We start from the raw sequence: 17,484 nt of genomic DNA on the forward strand, positions 1-17,484 counted from the left end.
AGTCACCAGTTCACTTGTTAGTCCCTTTGAAGAGTTTGAAAGATGCAGCTCAGGCTGCGGGAAGCACTAAAATGCCAGGTTACTAGGGGCCACAGCTGAGTGCCCACAGCCCACAAAAAAGCCCTTCTGGCAAATGTTTCAAGCAGAGAATGACTAACTAAAGCTTATATTATGGATGGTCATATTTCATAATTAAAATGTTCAAAATATTAGTGAACCTCTTGATAAATTACCAACATATTGAGTCAGTTAAAAAAAAAATTTAAGAAAATAACACCAAAATGTTAACAGAGATTATCTCTGAGCAGTGGGATTAGAGATGCTCTTTTCCTTAGCTTTCAAATTCTCTGTAATATATCTAGAAATAGTTTACGGAAGCCATTCCTTCCTTCTTTGATCATTGACAATCTCTGATGCTACATGTTCAGTATTTGTTTTGTAATCAGAATAAAGCTTTAAATCCTACTAAAACAAGTAATAAAAGTAAAAGATGAATTATATGGAAAATTATTCCTGGATTGATAGGTAGAAAATTGGGGAAAATGCAGAAATGACAACAATTTTAATATTTTGGTTTTTCTTCAGATTGGGAAAAAAGCCCATGTGAAAAGAGCTCATGGTTAGGTTTTTAGTCCCCCCCTGGCTCTTAGTCAATCCCCAGCTTGTCTCTCCTTCTCTCTCCAGGACTGACTTGCTCTCATCTCCCAGCTGCCTGAACTCCTGCAGTACTGAATGCATTCCTTAATTTAGCACTTAATAATTTTGTGATTTGAAAGGTAAAGTGATAACAAACCTACATTTGCCTTTAAAAAATACACAGAGATGCACACCACTAACAAGGCCCTCCAGTCTTGCTAATTGGCAAGACAGTGTCTCTCGCATCAGCACCCTGGGCGCTCCCGTTGTCTTCAGAGCTCTAACCAGTTGAGGACTCTCTCTGAGTTGAAAAGGGCCTGCAGTCTGGATCCCTCCAAAGACGTGAATGAAGACCACCCCACTGCTCTCCCAGGAGCCAGCCAACCACAGAGTTAACTCACCGAGCAACTGGAAAAAGGATCCTGTTTGAGGGAAGCCTGAAGACATACCACTCACTCTAACTTCATAGGTATTAGTGCCAAGAAGACAGGAAGAAAGAGAAAACTCTGTGGCTTTAACAGTCAGCACCAATCAGAACTTTTTAAGAGCTTGCTTGGAGAGTAGCTTGTTAACAGGATGGAATCACTTTTTTGGGGGGGAAGGGGGTTGCTAAAATGCTTTTCCTTGCCCTGGGCCACCAACATACTTATCCTGTATAGACATACTTTTAACAATTTGACATAAGAATTGACAGCCTTTTTTCCTTCAAGAAGAACAGAGTGCCGTATTATTGTAGGCATGTGTGTTTTATAAAGGCAAATCAGGGGTTGATTAAACTTTTGTTTTTAAAACCACTTTCAGAAGTAGCATGTCCTTGCCCAGCTGGTGTAGTGCAGTGTTTGTGTGTCAACCCAGGAACCAGGAGGTCACGGTTTGATTCCCAGTCAGGGCACATGCCCAGGCTGGGGGCTTGATGCAGGAGGCAGTCAATCAGGGATGTTTCTCTCTCATCGATGTTTCTATCTCTATCTCTTTCCCCTCCCCTTTCTCCAAAAAATCAATACAAAACAATAAAAAAAAAAAGTAGCACATCCTCATTGTTTGGTAGGTGCTTGGCATTTGGTTTTATTGACCTGTGTAATGGATAGAAAATAGAATTGAAAAACACTCAGAAAGTCCAGATTAATCTAGATTATAAAGAAGAGCATTTAATGGACAGTTTAAGAGAACAAAGGAAGTAGGGGGTTCTCAGCCAAACGTGAATTGAGTTTGGAAACAGTGTTGGGGGGATAGAGAAGAGAAATTTCCCAGCAGCTTGTATGGCTAATGAGATTATTGGACAGAGATGCTGGGAAGTAATTTTCCAACTAGGAGTTTCACCACGTGTGGATTTCTGGGTCAGATGCAATGGTGGAAATGTCCTAAGCATATGTAACAGATGACACAGAGGTGGAGGCATCTGAGCAGAAGGAAACAGAGCAGAGTGCTTCTTCCCAGCAGTGTTACACTGACGCTGAATAACTACATCCAAAGCAGAAGACTGATGGATGGAAAACAGGGGGAGGTGCAGGCTTTCTGGGAAGTCACCAGGTTCTGTTTTGGTACAGTGAGTTCTACTCCTTAACTCTGTTTAATTCATCTGATTCTCTCCTGCTGTCCTGTTGGCATCTTTGAATACTAACAGATAGTTAATTTCCACCATTCATTTGGCTTTGTCCTTGTAAAAAGTAGTTGGCCATCTTCTCTTATCTTTATCAGTGAACATCTCACGTCACAACTGTCATCATCAAACGTCCTTCCTCCGTGGCCCTGAGGTCATGACTCCATGCAGTACAGTAACTTCCCAGGAAGTGGCACTTAGGGTCCCTCACCCCTAACTCCTAACTTCCCTCTCATCCATTTTCCCCACCACACAAAAGAAATCTGAATTTTTCACCTAAAAAAATTATTGATGTCCTGACCCTAAACGAAGAATGGATTCTTTTATCTCTCTACATCCAAATAAATTATGTATAAATGCTTTTCTAAACTTTGCCAACAGAATTACACTTCTGTTTTTTTCCAGAAGATATATTGTTCTGTAGGAGTCCTAGTGAAATTATCAAAGGCCACTACTAGCAAGAAGAACATTTGGGCAAAAGACCCTCCCTCAAAGACCTCAGCACTTCCTGACAGAGTGAAAATGAAATGTATATATATATATATTTCTAAAGAAGGAAGGGAATTAAATGAGAGACATCCCAAAAGAGCACCATATGGCCCACAAGATGTATGGGTACAAAAGGCTCCCGTGCTGAGGGAAACACACGGATTCTAGAAATAAAAGATTAAGATCCCTCACAAAGTAGGTCATCATAACTAGATTCCAAGACCAAATTTCCATTGCATTAGCATCTCATACTTCTAATTTAGCTCACCTCTGTTGACTTATGTATCTTTTAAAAGTCAATTCAATTCTCGCTTCAGCGTGGTTCATATTTGTGGCATAGCTAAATGGCCTCGTCTTAATGGTGATATTATGGAGCATATGTTACTCAATGATAACATCTTCTGATTCAAACAGAAGAAGAGATAGAGCTGTTCATCTGAACTGCCTTGTCACAAAAGCTGGATGTTTGTTCAGAAGTAGGAAAGAACTTTCCTGGCTTCCTTCGGGGCAAGTTTTCTCAAACTTGATATTATTGACACTTGGGGCTAGATAATTCTCCTTTTTAAAATATAGACTTTATTTTTTAGAGCAGTTTTAGATTCACAGCAAAAGAGAGTAGAAAGTACAGACTGTTCTCATATACCCCTTGCTGGCCATCAGCCTTTTTTGTGGGGAGCATTGTAAAATGTTTAGCAGCATTCCCAGGCCTCTATCCTCCACATGCCAGTAGCATCCCCCAGTTGTAACAAACAAAAATGTCACTAGACATTGTCAAATGTATCCTGGTGGACAAATTTATCTTTGATTGAAAACTACTGTTTTGGATTTGGCCTACAGGAAAAAAACCAGAAGCTAGATTGTGTCTTCGAGTTTAAAAGGCATCATTTGAACTCTGCTTGACTGAAACAGAAGAACCTGGCTAGATGTGTTATAAGTATTTAATCTCTTCAGATAAAACCACTACAAACTCATTATAAATATTTGCCAAAGATAAGACAGTTGAGGTGAGGGAGAAGGGATTGGGGTGGGGGGGCAGAGATGTTCCCTAAGGACGACTTTGCACACAGTGGTAATCCAGGGTCTTTCTCCAGCCTTAGATAACCACATGCTGATATACTTTAAAGAATTATTAAAGAATTGATTAGACTCAAGGTTCTAATTCACTGGAACAGAGTTCCCAAGAGATTATTAAATAGAACAACCATAACTACTTGCTAATTTGCAGTGAGAAACACCATTGTGACAAGAACTGACATCCATATTGTATTGGCTGCACCTGCAGTCTCCCTGAGTCGGTTAACTAAACGGAAACAGCTACAGGAAGATGCTCAGTGAGCAAGGAATTCAAAACTGGGAAATAGACTTGTAATCTGCCAGGGTCAAGGGCATCTGGATTTACTTAGCCTGCTATGCCCATTTCCATATTGGGACCCTTCCCTCTGCCCTGGGCAGCTCTGGGGAGAGTCATGTCTGAATTAGTGCTCTCACAGGTTAACGACCAAAGAAGCATCAGAAAACCTTGTTAAAATTCAAATTCATGGACTTTTGTCCCAGAGATTCTGATTTAGGGGGACTGAGATGGGGCCTGGTCACCAGCATTTTTAACAAGCGTCCCAGATGCTTGTGAAACACTGGTCAGCTTTGTATCTGGTTTTTGCCTCTGCTTCCCTAGCATTCTGACCAGTACTGCTCTGGTCAACAGTCTTCTCTAGGCCTGTTACTTCCAGAGTTTGCAGTAAAGTCTACCAACCTGGAAAACTCTGTCTCTGGAGGCGATGCTGAATATATGGGTATTAATTGCCAGTCAATCAGAATGTCATCCTATCTTTCTTATTTCCTTATTGGGTAGCAGGAGGTAAGGACACCACAGTTTCAACCCCATTCGACATCTACAGGTTCTAAAAATGAAAAACAATGTTTTTCACAAAATATTGTTGAAGGTAATCAACTTGAGGAAAAGACGTTCCTCTCTTTTAAGCAGAGTGAGACTGTTTTGTTGCCGGTTTTAGGTTACTGCTTTTAGTGATATTACCAAACAGGAGAGCAGAAGCTCACATAGTGAGTAACATGCACCCCCACTCCTCTTCCAGTCCCCCAGTTACTAAACAGAATGTCCTGTTCTTCATAGGAGAAACCCATCTGTCCATCCGTTCTAGAAACTCTTATTGCATGTTTATTGTGGGGAAGCTGCAGATCTCAGGTTTTGAGACACAGTCTCTGTTCTGAGGTGCAGAGTTCTAGGCTGGATGAAACCAGGAGCAAGAAGCTAACTCTCATAGAGTAAGCCTTGGCATGGGCGCGGGGGGGGGGGGGGGGGGGAGCAGGCAAGCTTCTCAGAGCAGGTAACAACGGAACTGAACAGAGAGGGCGAGAGGAGCTCATCAAACAGACCTACGGAGTGGAATGGAATGGAATGGAATGGAATGGAATGGAATGGAATGGAATGGAATGGAATGGAATGGAATGCACAGAGACAGTGGTGTGAGAGCCTGGTGCAGCCTGCGATCCCTCAGTAACTGATTTGGCTGGAATGTGGGGCATAAGGAGTGTGGGAAGTAACGGCAGGTCAGCAGGAGCCACTCTATAAAGGCTCTTGTTGAGGAATCTTGACCTTGTGGATCAATGTAGATATGAGTCCTTGGATGCTTTTAAGGAAGGGAAATGCTATGAGCTGGTGGTATATGTTTAAGAGAGATCTCCCTGTAGCCAGAAAGAGGTTTCCTGGAGTGAGAGACTTGAGCAGAGGCCGGGAGTGTGGCGTGAGGAAGGGGCATTCACAAGGGAAATGTGCAAGATGGTCAAGCAGTGCTGAATGTCTTGCTGCCTTTTGAAAAATTTTAATGCTCCAAACAATCCATTTGCTTCAGGGACCTTTTCTGTCAGTGCTGAGAAGTCCAGTTGTAAAGCAGAGAAAGATGCTGGTTGAATTCACAGTTGTCATGTAGACTTTTTCTAGATCAAGGCAGTGAGCATTTGTAGGTTTGAACAAGAGATGAAGTAGAAGAAGGTGATGGACAGGGAATAAAGGAAATGGCCCTGGGTATGCGGTCCCGCAATGAACATCTCCCTCCTAACAACGATGGTGCACCATGGAAGGAGAGAGTGAATCTTTTGGCTAATTCTGTCACAGCAATCTATATTATTCGCTCCAGTACAGAAAGGCAAACTAATAGAAATCAAATATGCTTTTCTCATATACACAAGATATAATGAGGGTTATAATTCTGACCACTAACTTTGAATACACCTTTTTATGTACGTAAGTTAAATATGTTCCGTAACAAACTATGAATGGCAATCAATATTATGACACTTTCTAAAGTACAGCTAATCTGGGAAAACAAGGTAACTGGGAGCTAGCTATCAATTTAATGTGATACAATGATGTAACCTATTACTATGGTAGATGTATTTTTTTGGTTGCCTCCCCACACTACTCTACAAATAGTTTACCCACCCAAGGAGAGGGACCCTGGAAACCATGCTTAAATTCCATCATCCAGACTCTTGCCAATTGCCTGGGGTGAACCTGAACAACCTGGGCCAATTAAAGTCCTAAAATCTACTTAGTCTCTGCTGGGCTCTTAACCAGGAAATGATAGAGGTGGGTTGGGCCACTGTGTTGGCCATGTAGTCATGGAGACAAAAAGTCAACCGGCAAAAAGGAGAGAATAAAGGTAACTCATGATAGAAATGGAGGTGAGAAATCATGTGGCCCCGGAGAGCAAGATTCACTGAGAAAGTAGTGTCTAAACCTGATGTCTTCACTGTTTTCAGCTCCAGGTCCCCTGAGGTCTCCTTGGACTCCTAGATCCTTATGATTAATTGCCCCTTCGCTTTTGTTTGTTTGTTTAATAAGTTAGTTTGAATATGTTTCTGATATTTGCAAACAGCCTTAGGACAGCTGTTTATCATTTGTTCCTTCCAAATTTCTTGCTTCTGCAAATCAGTGGGTAAAGGAAAATCTCCCTTAGGCTCATAGAACTCTGATGTCTACAACTTCTTTAAGTAGACCTGGCTCAGGGCCCCTAGATCTACTTTTTGAGCAATAAGTGCAGAGGAGTCTGCTTCTATGTTTTCCTCATGAAGACATCTCTTGCAAGAATAGGTGTGAGGCATAAAACAACTGATAATTTGTTTTTAAAAGTAGATTTTCAGCCCAGCCAGCTTGGTCCAGTGGTTGAGCATCAACCTATGAACCAGGAGGTCACGGTTTCTATTCCTAGTCAGGGCACATGCCCAAGTTTCAGGCTTAATCCCCAATAGGGGGTGTGCAGGAGGCAATCAATGACTTTCATCATTGATGTTTCTCTCTCTCTCCCTCTCCTTTCCTCTCTCTGAAATCAAAACATATTTAAAAATAAATAAATAATTTAAAAATGTAGATTTTTGGCTTTCTTATGTTTTCATCTCATAGAGCACTATTAGACTTATCTGGTACCTTGTACCCTGACTTTCTCCAAGACACACGGTACTTCAAAATGCATGAGCTTGTCTAACCCACACAGGATTTTTCATCTTGTGGCTCTTCACCAATTGTGGATGTACAGTAAAAAGTTCTCAAAGCATTTGCTTGAATGGTAGCCAAGCTCAAATTACTGGTTTCGATCCTGAAACCATAACATCAAACATTTATCCTTCTTGGGCTCACATTTGCAAAGGAACACAACTGTGCGAAGAGCAGTAATTTTAATTCAGTCATTGTCCAGAACCAATTCATAAAAGAACTGAGAATATTTTTCTTTAGTCTACTTGCTTATCCAAATGAGTACAGTCCTTCTAAGTGGTTTCATAGGAAATACATTTATACTTACTCTAAAGATGCATCCAGTGATTGAAAAGAACATCAGGCTCATGACCTTATAGTACAGACAAAGTCCTTCAGTGAAAATATTTCCTCTGTATTTCACTCAGCTGAGCTCATTGATCCCTTCCTACTGTGAAATTTCAGCAGGCTGTACTGTGGCCCAAGTGGCCCTGAGAATAGAGCTGGCAGCTGTGGGACCAGGCTGAGTTCAGAACCTCAGTTAATTCTGAGGATAGTGCCCCATCAGGTTTGGTGGGACACTCTGTTGGTTCCTAGCCTGAGATCAAGGTGTTCACGTATGAGTTTGGGAAAGAGGCTCATCAGAAAAAGAGTTCTTAATCAGCATTATAAAAAGATGAGCTCAGTTCATATTAATCCTCCTGAGATTTTCCCATTTCTCCCCATTCATGGAAATTATGGTGTTTAAGTGTCTTTTGCTAGAGAACTCCAGTTGAGGGTAAAAACTGCAGAAAAGCCCAGACAGTCATGGCTCAGCAGTTGAGCATTGACCTAGGATCCAGGGGATCAGGGTTCAATCCCTGGTCAGGGCATATGCCCTGGTTGTGAGCTCGATCCCCAGTTGGGGGTGCACAGGAGGCAGCCGATCAATGACTCTCTCATCATTGATATTTCTCTCTCTCTCTCTCTCTCTCTCTCTCTCTCTCTCTCTCCCTTCCTCTCTCTGAAATCAATAAAGATATATTTAAAAAAAAAAAAACTGCAGAAAATCAGAGACTTCTAGATAAGATCCAGAAAAATCAGTCTACTTTAGCCAAAAGCTCATTCGTTTTCATGATGTAACAAGATCATGAAGTTCATGGTTGTTCCGTGTTCTTACACTAGGTGACTCTTTTTTTTTTTTTTTTTTTTTTTTTGGTAATAGCAGGAAATACTCATCAGCCAAGGAGGAAGAGATTCTTATTTTCACAGTGGAATTTATATGAATCCCTAAAATTTAGCCTGTTCCTATGGTTCCCATCTTATTCCCATCTCTTGCTCTCCCTCTGTCCTTTCTCTTCTCTCTTTCCTCTGCCTGATCTTAAATCAATTTACTCAGTCACCTCTTCCCTCTCGGTTTTGAGTGGTACTCTGCAGGCCTGCAGCCACAGTGGATCATATGTGCAAATCAAACTTGTTTGTTCTACTGAAATCCTGAACTGGAGACTTGTCATTTTCTCTCAATCTCATTGCAAATTACACTGATTCTGAATCTCTTTTTCCTCCTACAAAGGGTGATCTTCCCAGATGTCTAGTCCTTTACATGTTTGACTCTGTACCATGACCTGTTTTAATAGGTTTAGATCTTATACCAAATCTCTTATTGACCACTTAAATGCAGTGGTTATATGCTTAATAATGGATTGCTTTCTTATATACATGTTTAAAAAAAAAATTCTAACCATTTTTAGTTGTGTAGTTTTAGGGGGTTTGGGGGTATGTATCAAATGAGATTTGGGTTCAAAAGTTATTATCCCAGCCCCGCCGGTGTGGCTCAGTGGTTGAGCATCAACCTAGGATCCAAGTTCGATTCCTGGTCAGGGCACATGCCCAGGTTGCAGGCTCCATCCCCAGCAGGGGGCGTGCAGGGGGCAGCTGATCAACAACTTTCTCATCACTGATGTTTCTATCTCTAGCTCCCTCTTCCTTCCTCTCTCTGAAATCAATAAAAAATATATATATTTTTAAAAGCTACTATCCCAACATTCTGTGCTAAAGGGGAAATTCTTTTTCACAATCTTATTATTCTTGTTACTTCTATTGTTTTGGTTTTTATTTGTTTTCTTCTGTTTTTTAGCTTCTATGAGTCTCAGTTTCTTAATTTGGGAAACCAAGGATATTTGACTCCTTAGAATTCATCATGTCCCTTTGAATTCCAAAATTTTTGTAACTTTGTTAATAAATCAGCAGTTTTTCCTTGTTATAATCTTTATTTTTAAAACTTTATTTAGAAGATTTATTATTAGTAGCTATACTGATTTTGTAATTCTTTTTTTAAATTAGATTTATTGGGATGACTTTGGTTGATAAAATTATATAGGTTTCAAGTGTACGATTCTACTTTCAGGGATCATTTCTATGTTTGACACAAACATCTTTAGAATCCCCACACACACAGAGAACTAGCAAAGAATATGCGGTAAGATTGTGATTCATTATCAACTAATTTCTCTAAGCCCCAGTTTTTATGTAGGTAGAATGAGACATTTTTTAGACCCCTTTAAGACCTATGATGCTGCTGTAATGTGAAAGATTCTTGTTGCCATTTCAATTTAGGATTATTTTTTTGCTACAAATCAATTTGTATATTTCCTATTGTCAGAAACCCAAAACTCCAGAACCCTAGTGCATTTCCTGGCTATAAGAGAGTTTGAAGCCAAAATCATTGTCCAAATATTATAATATGCCAAATGCTGTAGCTAGGAAAGCATCTATTTCATTTCAAATGGATTTTGTTCTCTATTATCCTCAAATGCCTTGCTTGGAGAGTTTTAATTTGTAGGTGTGAGCAGAATGCAAGACTTAAATCCAATTCACAGTACAATCTCCAATTCCATGCTGATACATTTTCAGGTTCTTGGTTACAAATGAATCCACTCCCTTCTGGTGGCAGAAGCCAAGAGTAAAGATGTGTTCTCCCCTGTAGACATCGTGGTCAGAGGATTAAGGACATTTTTTGAAAGATCAGAGTGAGAGAAAATGGTGCCATAGAGGCATCCATAGGAGGCCAGAGTGGACAAGCTGCCCAGAGACTGCAGCGATTAGCAAGAATCGCCTGCTCACCTGGGCTCTACTGGAACTGCTTTGCATAAGCAGATCCTGTAGGTTCCCCAAGCCTGCAGTTTCCAGTCTTCTAGACCACAGGGGACATAGCCAGTGCAGGTAATTGCACATGTTTTCTAGCTGGGGACTGGAACTACTTGTTTCCTTTCTAATTCAAAAGTCTTTTTTTGGACTCAGGACTATGGTGATTTCTCAAGTCATAGCAGCCACATCCAAGGTTAATAGTCCCCTAAAGATGTGCAGTCACAACCTTTACAACTGTACACAGCTGTGGTATGGAGTGCTTCTCATAATCAGCTCAGAACTCTTTTTGGTTCCCACTTGTAGCTTTGATCAGTCCAGCCCCCCACCGGGGATCGAGCCCACAACCTGGGCATGTGTCCTGACTGGGAATCGAACCAGTAAGCCTTTGGTGCACAGGACAACACCCGACCAACTGAGCCCACCAGCCAGGGCCTGATGTCCTTTAAAATCACGCAACAGATACTATTCACTGAAAAGAGTTACCACTTCCTTTTGAACTACTACTTTCCCGAGTCCAGGATGAACTCAGCAGATAAGCAGGACATTAAGAAAAAACAGTGACGGTGATTTCTGGGAAACAACTAAGAAAAGAGATGAGTCAGCTTACATAAACTCAAAACTGGTCTCTGTCACTCATATTATTTTTTAAATAGTTGTCTAAAATAACTCTTATTTATTCAGTACTAAAGAAGTAGGCATGGGTTTTAATTTCATCTAGCGGAATTTAGTTTAGCTTAGATTTCCAGTGAAGCTGTGAAAACGTCAGCAAGAAAGATATAGAGATATTAGTCTGACTCTTCCTTCAAAACCAAATGTGATCTAAACAGCCTTTAAACTTTTACGTGCATTACTCCTAATTGCACATAAATGGCTAAAGTCTTGGGTTAGAAATAATCTTTGCTCAGTCAGATCTCAAAAACACTATCATCTATCTATCTATCTATCTATCTATCTATCTATCTATCTATCTATCTATCTATCTATCTATCATCTATCTATCTATCATCTATCTATCATCTATCATCTATCTATCTATCTATCTATCTATCTATCTATCTATCTATCTATCTATCTATCATCTATCATCTATCTATCTATCTATCTATCTATCTATCTATCTATCTATCTATCATGTATCTATCATCTATCATCATCTATCGATTTATATTTGGCATGTTCCAGTTTTAGGAGAAAGGGGCACAATATCAAACAGATCATATTGACACTTTTCAGAGGTTCAGGGGTTGATACACATTCAGTTTATTTCCCGATCACATCAAAAGACAGAGATGATTGAATGCAGTTGAAAACAATGACATCACAGCACATTCACACACCATTTAATTGTCTCCATTTAACCAACTATTCTTTTTCAAGCAGGAATAAGAAAAGTGCATGATTTAGAACAAATCTCAATAGTAAGAGAAAAAAAAGTTTTAGCTGACTTCTGAGTTATTACTTCTAAGTTACTTTCCTTAGAAAATGAAAATCTCATGATGTTAGGTGAATATAGAAATGAGACCCACAACGTCGGATTTGAAACTAGTTCATGGAAAGCCTGAATTGGAAAAGGTGGCGGATGCACTACTAAATTATGCTAAAGAAACTATTTTAACTTCCTAACTTCCACAGCTGTATTAAAAGAAAGGATTTATTAGCTTATTGCTAGCAAAAAGAAGGAAAGAAAGAAAGAAAGAGAGAGAGAGAGAGAGAGAGAGAGAGAGAGAGAGAGAGAGGAAGGAAGGAAGGAAGGAAGGAAGGAAGGAAGGAAGGAAGAAAGAAAGAAAGAAAGAAAGAAAGAAAGAAAGAAAGAAAGAAAGAAAGAAAGAAAGAAAGAAAGAAAGAAAGAAAGAAAGAAAGAAAGAAAGAAAGAGGAAGGGGAGGGGAGGGGAGGGGAGGGGAGGGGAGGGGAGGGGAGGGGAGGGGAGGGGAGGGGAGGGGAGGGGAGGGGAGGGGAGGGGAGGGGAGGGGAACTGGAAAGTGGGAAGCGGGAAGGGGAAAAGAAGACCGGGCTTGGGCATGGGGTCTAAACCAGCAGCAGCATGGCTCGGCAGGAAAGACATCATCGCAGAGTCCGGCGAGCGTTTTTATACATCAAGTATGGAGAGAAAGATGCAGGCCGCTCAGAAAGGATTTACAGTAGCTGTCGACAAAGGGGATGGGGAAGGCGAAGTGGGGCTAGTCCCGGGATAGGCACAGCAGCCGGCAAGGAAGGGTGCCCACTCCTGTGGATTAGCTGTGGGCAGCAGATCGGAAAATTCATGTGTAAAAAAGAACCAGAGGCTCCTGGGTACTGCGGTGCCTGGCTGTTCTCTCTTTTGAATGATTGTGGAAACAGCCACCTGGAAATTAATTCTAAATTCCAACAGGCATACAGAAATTCAAGCAGTCTTTTGTCAGAGCTGGTCCGCAGTTATTAACAGGCTGTTTTGTTCCTCTCACTCTCTGGCCTCTGTAATTTTAATTTAGAACATCGCAGGGGGTTTTCTTGTCCATTATTTCATGAGGTTTGTCTGAGAATCCCAGAAATTCCCCATACGCAGATCTTGTGGCTTTCCCACACCTGAAGCACACCCCGTCTTCTGCACTGGAGACGTTCCCAGCACCGTGCAATGCGCCCACCCCAGGCCCAGCGAGCTCACCCCGCGAAGGCCAGCGCCCAGGCTCCGCACCCGGAGTCTGCACCCCCGCCCGCCCCACCAGGGCCTTCTCTCTCCTTATCTCTCCTGTCCCGGTGTGCCAGGGTTTTAACCTTTTATCACTTGTCTTCCGAATTAGAATGCAAATTCTAGGAGAGCATGGGTTTTTTTACTGTTTTTCCCATTGCTATGACCTGAGCACTTGGAACAGTACAGGGCACACGGAAGCTACTCAATGAAGACTTTTTGAATAAACAAATAAATAAACTTGGCCAATTCCACCGGCGAGCTGTCCCCAATTTGCCTTTATCATATGGAAGAGTTAGAATGCCAGCGGAAGGGGCTCAGGTGTTATGGCACTCTGAGTTATGAAGTAAATGCCAGTAAGCACTTAAATTATTTTTTTTAGGAAAAATATCTTCTGTTTTCTTAAGTGTTTGATAGTTCTTTGCTTTTGGTTGATTTTTCCCCCTAATTATGTGTTGGTACTAACTGAGAGATCTGAATTTTTAATACCAAAATATAAGTTCATCTAAATCAAATATTTTATTCCACTCAGGTGTTTTGCAAAGATAGACAATCCAGCAGCAAAAAGGAGACATTCAGCAAAGCTAGGTTGTGAGTGTTCAATAAATTTTTTCCACAGGACACTAAACTTTTTTTTTTCAAAATGAAAAGTTCTATTAAAAATAGCCAGATAGAACCTCTGACTCTCATTTTGACAGGTGTAACGAACATCCTTTCCTTAATCAATATTTATTTGGGATCAAGTTTAATTTTATTTAAGTTTGTTCACCAAGCATTCTATTTAAAAAATGATTTTACAGTTGTGAAAATTAATACCCAGGAACCTCTTTTAAATTGGGCTTGGGAGGGCCTGTAGGGGGAAGCCCTCAAGCCCTACCACTCATCAATTACCCCAGACAGAGAGACTTACTTTCCATCTCCAACAGGAAGATGTTTTTCTACACTACTGATCCAGCAGGAAGAAAGAGGACCTCTCACCAGGAACCACTCATCCTATAAAAGACCATTTCAACTCAGCCAATAAAAAGCCACTACACATCAGGAGTTTCAGTGGCTTCCACTGGATTCTTTATACAGCCCTTTGAACGCCCTTCTCCTCTGTAAAAGAATCATTCCTTTCCATTGTTTCCTGGACTTTCACATAGTTCACTATTAGACCAGCTGTCTAAAATTGCAATTCTTTGTTTTTCCTGAATAAACTCATTTTGCTGGAATATATCTGGCTGTCTATTTGTTATAGGTCAACATAGTGAAACAGCATAAACATACCTAAGAATACATAAAAAATAAATTAGCAGCTTATTTAAAAATAAAGCAAAAAAAAAAAAAATCGCTGTAAACCCCACTCAGGTAAAAACAAAAACAAAACAAAAAAATATATACACACACACACACACACACACACACACACACATACTATTACTAGCATCTCCCAGAAGTTCCTCTGTCCCTTCTCTATCCTTCACTCCCCACTGAGAACCAGTCCCAAATTTTATTATAATCACTTTGTTGATCTTTTATTCAAGTTTTACTACCAAATTGTATATCCCTAAAACACATAGTTTAATTTGCCTGTTTTTAAACATTTGTAAATGGAATGATGCAGTGCGTAATCTTTTATGTTCTTTGCTTAACATTATGCCTTTAAGATTTATTAATATTTTTGTGTGAATCCATAACTGAATCTGTAACTTATACAATGGAAAATATACAGCATTCTACTGTTGATGAATATTTGAAGTGTTTCCAGTTTGGTCTATAACCAAATATGCTGCAGTGGATATTCTTGAACTGGTATCATAGTTTACATACGCACGAACTTCCATAAGGTGTATATTCAGTAATAAAGTTGCTGATTATAGAGCATTAATATAATCAGTTTTAGCAGATGCCCTTAAACATTTGTCCAAAATTGTACCAATTTATACTTCTACCATCAATGGAAAAATATTCTCATTTGCTCCACAGGATTAGAGACTTCTTTAATTTTGCTATTATACTAGATGTGTAGTGACATCTCTTTGTGGTCTTTATTTGCATTTCCCTGATGGCTGAGTATGGATGAAAAAAGGGGTTCTGTAGAAGGAACCTCACAGGATGATCTGATCGTAATTTCCTAAATTGGCAGGTCATGGTGGGTAGCCACCCCGCAGGCATATGACTTATTTAATAAAAGGCTTATCTTTGCCCTAAGCAAGCCCTGTTTATTGTTTTTGCGCACCTAGGTTAATGCCTCTTTAAAATGCCTCTTTTCAGACCCCTCTATCTAAAGAATGACCACCCTCAAGAGGAAACGTGATCTCATTAAACTATCCTGTAATCTGACCCTCTTTCTCTCAAGTAGTCTTCCTTACACTTCCTCCTTAATTCCAAATGAATAAAAGAAGCTGCAAACTGTCATTTCTTGGAAGCATTTTTCTCAGTCTGTTGAGATCTTGCTTCCAGGTGTATCTTAACTCAAATAAACTCATAAAAATCTCTACAGGTTTGTATGCTTCTTATGTCTACAGAGGTTGATCACCTTTTTATGTTTATTGAACACTAGAATTTCCTCTTTTGTGAGGTGACTTTGCCCCATTTACTTTTTTTGCTTTTAATTGATTTGCGATCAATATATTCTAGGTGTGCACCTGTAGAAAATTGTATGTGTTTGCATATAAATTCTACCTCTTTAGGTTGCCTTTCACTGGTGTCTTTTAATGAAAAAACACTCTTAATTTTAATAAAGTTGTAATGGAGAAAAAAGTAATTTTCCCTCTACCCTTCTAGGTTCTTGGCTGAGATAATAAAAGAGATTAACAGGAGAAAGACAAACAGAAATTTAATAACATGTATACATCCTGTATACATAGGGGATACCTAGGAAAACTGAGTAACTCTTCCAAATGGCCCAAGCCAGCACCTTAAATAACATCTCCAGCTAAAGACAAAAGAAGATGTTGGGGGTGGAGGAACCAGTTATCGGAAGTTACCAGGAAAACCACAGCAAACAAGGGTATGGTCGTTATACAGATTTAAGTCTTTGTCTTTTCAATTGATAAGCATTTCTTGAGATTTAGAGCCATCCGTCTTTCTGGTACAGAGAGACAACTTTACAAATGAAAATTTCCCTTATAAATGTAAATGTCTCTTACAAAACGATAACTTTTACTAGGTTTTCAGAGCTTTTCCTGTGTCTGCAGTTTCTTAAAATTAACCAGTCTAAAATAATGCTTGTGCCAAAGAGGCATATTTTGGGTTGACAAATTCTGCTCCCATTCAAGGTTAAATTTATCTATTTTTTAGGGATAGTGTTTTTTTATCCTACTATGGAAAAAAAGGGGCCATATACTAAACCTGAGAAGCTCAGGGGCTTGTATGGTAGACCTTACAAACTCAAGAGACTGAAAGTAACCACATAGGATGGCCTGAAATTAAAATTTCTTAACTAAAAGTGAATTATGTCCTAGGCCTGTATCTTCCTTGACAAAAGTCAATCTTTTCCCTGAGGCTGTCTATTGTCTTTTTGCATACCTTTGGAATGTCAGAATAATTCTCTTTTTTTCCAGATCCTTCAGGGCACAATCTCTCATCAGAGGAACCAGGAACCTCTCATTGTTATCTTGTTTCCCAAACACCATCTATATGTGCTATAAATGTTAATTGTTAGCTCTCATAAGCCCACCAATATAAAAGAAGTATTTGTCTCTTCATTTTACTCTTTACCCAATTTCAGAGATTTTCCCGATTTGCTTTCTCCCACCTCTCATCTGCCACCAATGAATTTCCTGTAAACCTCAACTGTAAAACTCCCATTCTCGGGAGCATTTTCTCAATTTATTGAGATTTTGCTTCCTAGAAATCGTCAGTTTGGCTCAAATAAACTCTTATAAGAGTTTTTCTTAGACTGGATGTTCTTTTGTCGACAAATATTTAAGACATTACTCTTAATGCTGGCAGAAGCACAGGTGTTAGACCCCTGGGGTCAGACTGGATCTTGGTTCAGCAACCTCAGTACTTGGTTCAGAACTCGGTACTCGAGTTCTGAGCTCTGGCTAGGAAAGAATTCAGAGTCAAGACTCAAACTATAAGAGAAACTTTATTTAGAAAGTCACAGAGGTAGAAGTGAGCTGTAGAAGAAATGGACTCAGGAAACAAGTTACAGAGGTAAAAGAAGGGCTCTTGGAACTTAGGAGAGAGAGAGGCAAGGCAAACAAGCCTGGTCCAGGGAAGGGGAAGGGAAAGGCTCGGGCTTGCTCCAGGGAAGGAGAGTGCACTAGGTCCTTCATTCTAAGGGGCTTTTAAAGATGAAGATTTTAGGGGTGGTCCCAGGGGAGGATCTCAATAGAATATTCATCAGCTTTCCATGTGTGTCCTTTCAGGGCTGTGGTCTCCACTGATTGGTAGGCACCAGGGAAGGGGTTCATTAGTCAATGCAGCTGGCTCTGAGGTCAGCTGTGACATTGCTTGTCTTCTTTTGCTGCTTTTCTGGGCCTGGAGCT

This window comes from Miniopterus schreibersii (assembly GCF_964146895.1).
Source record: "Miniopterus schreibersii genome assembly, chromosome: 6".
Taxonomy (NCBI): Eukaryota; Metazoa; Chordata; class Mammalia; order Chiroptera; family Miniopteridae; genus Miniopterus; species Miniopterus schreibersii.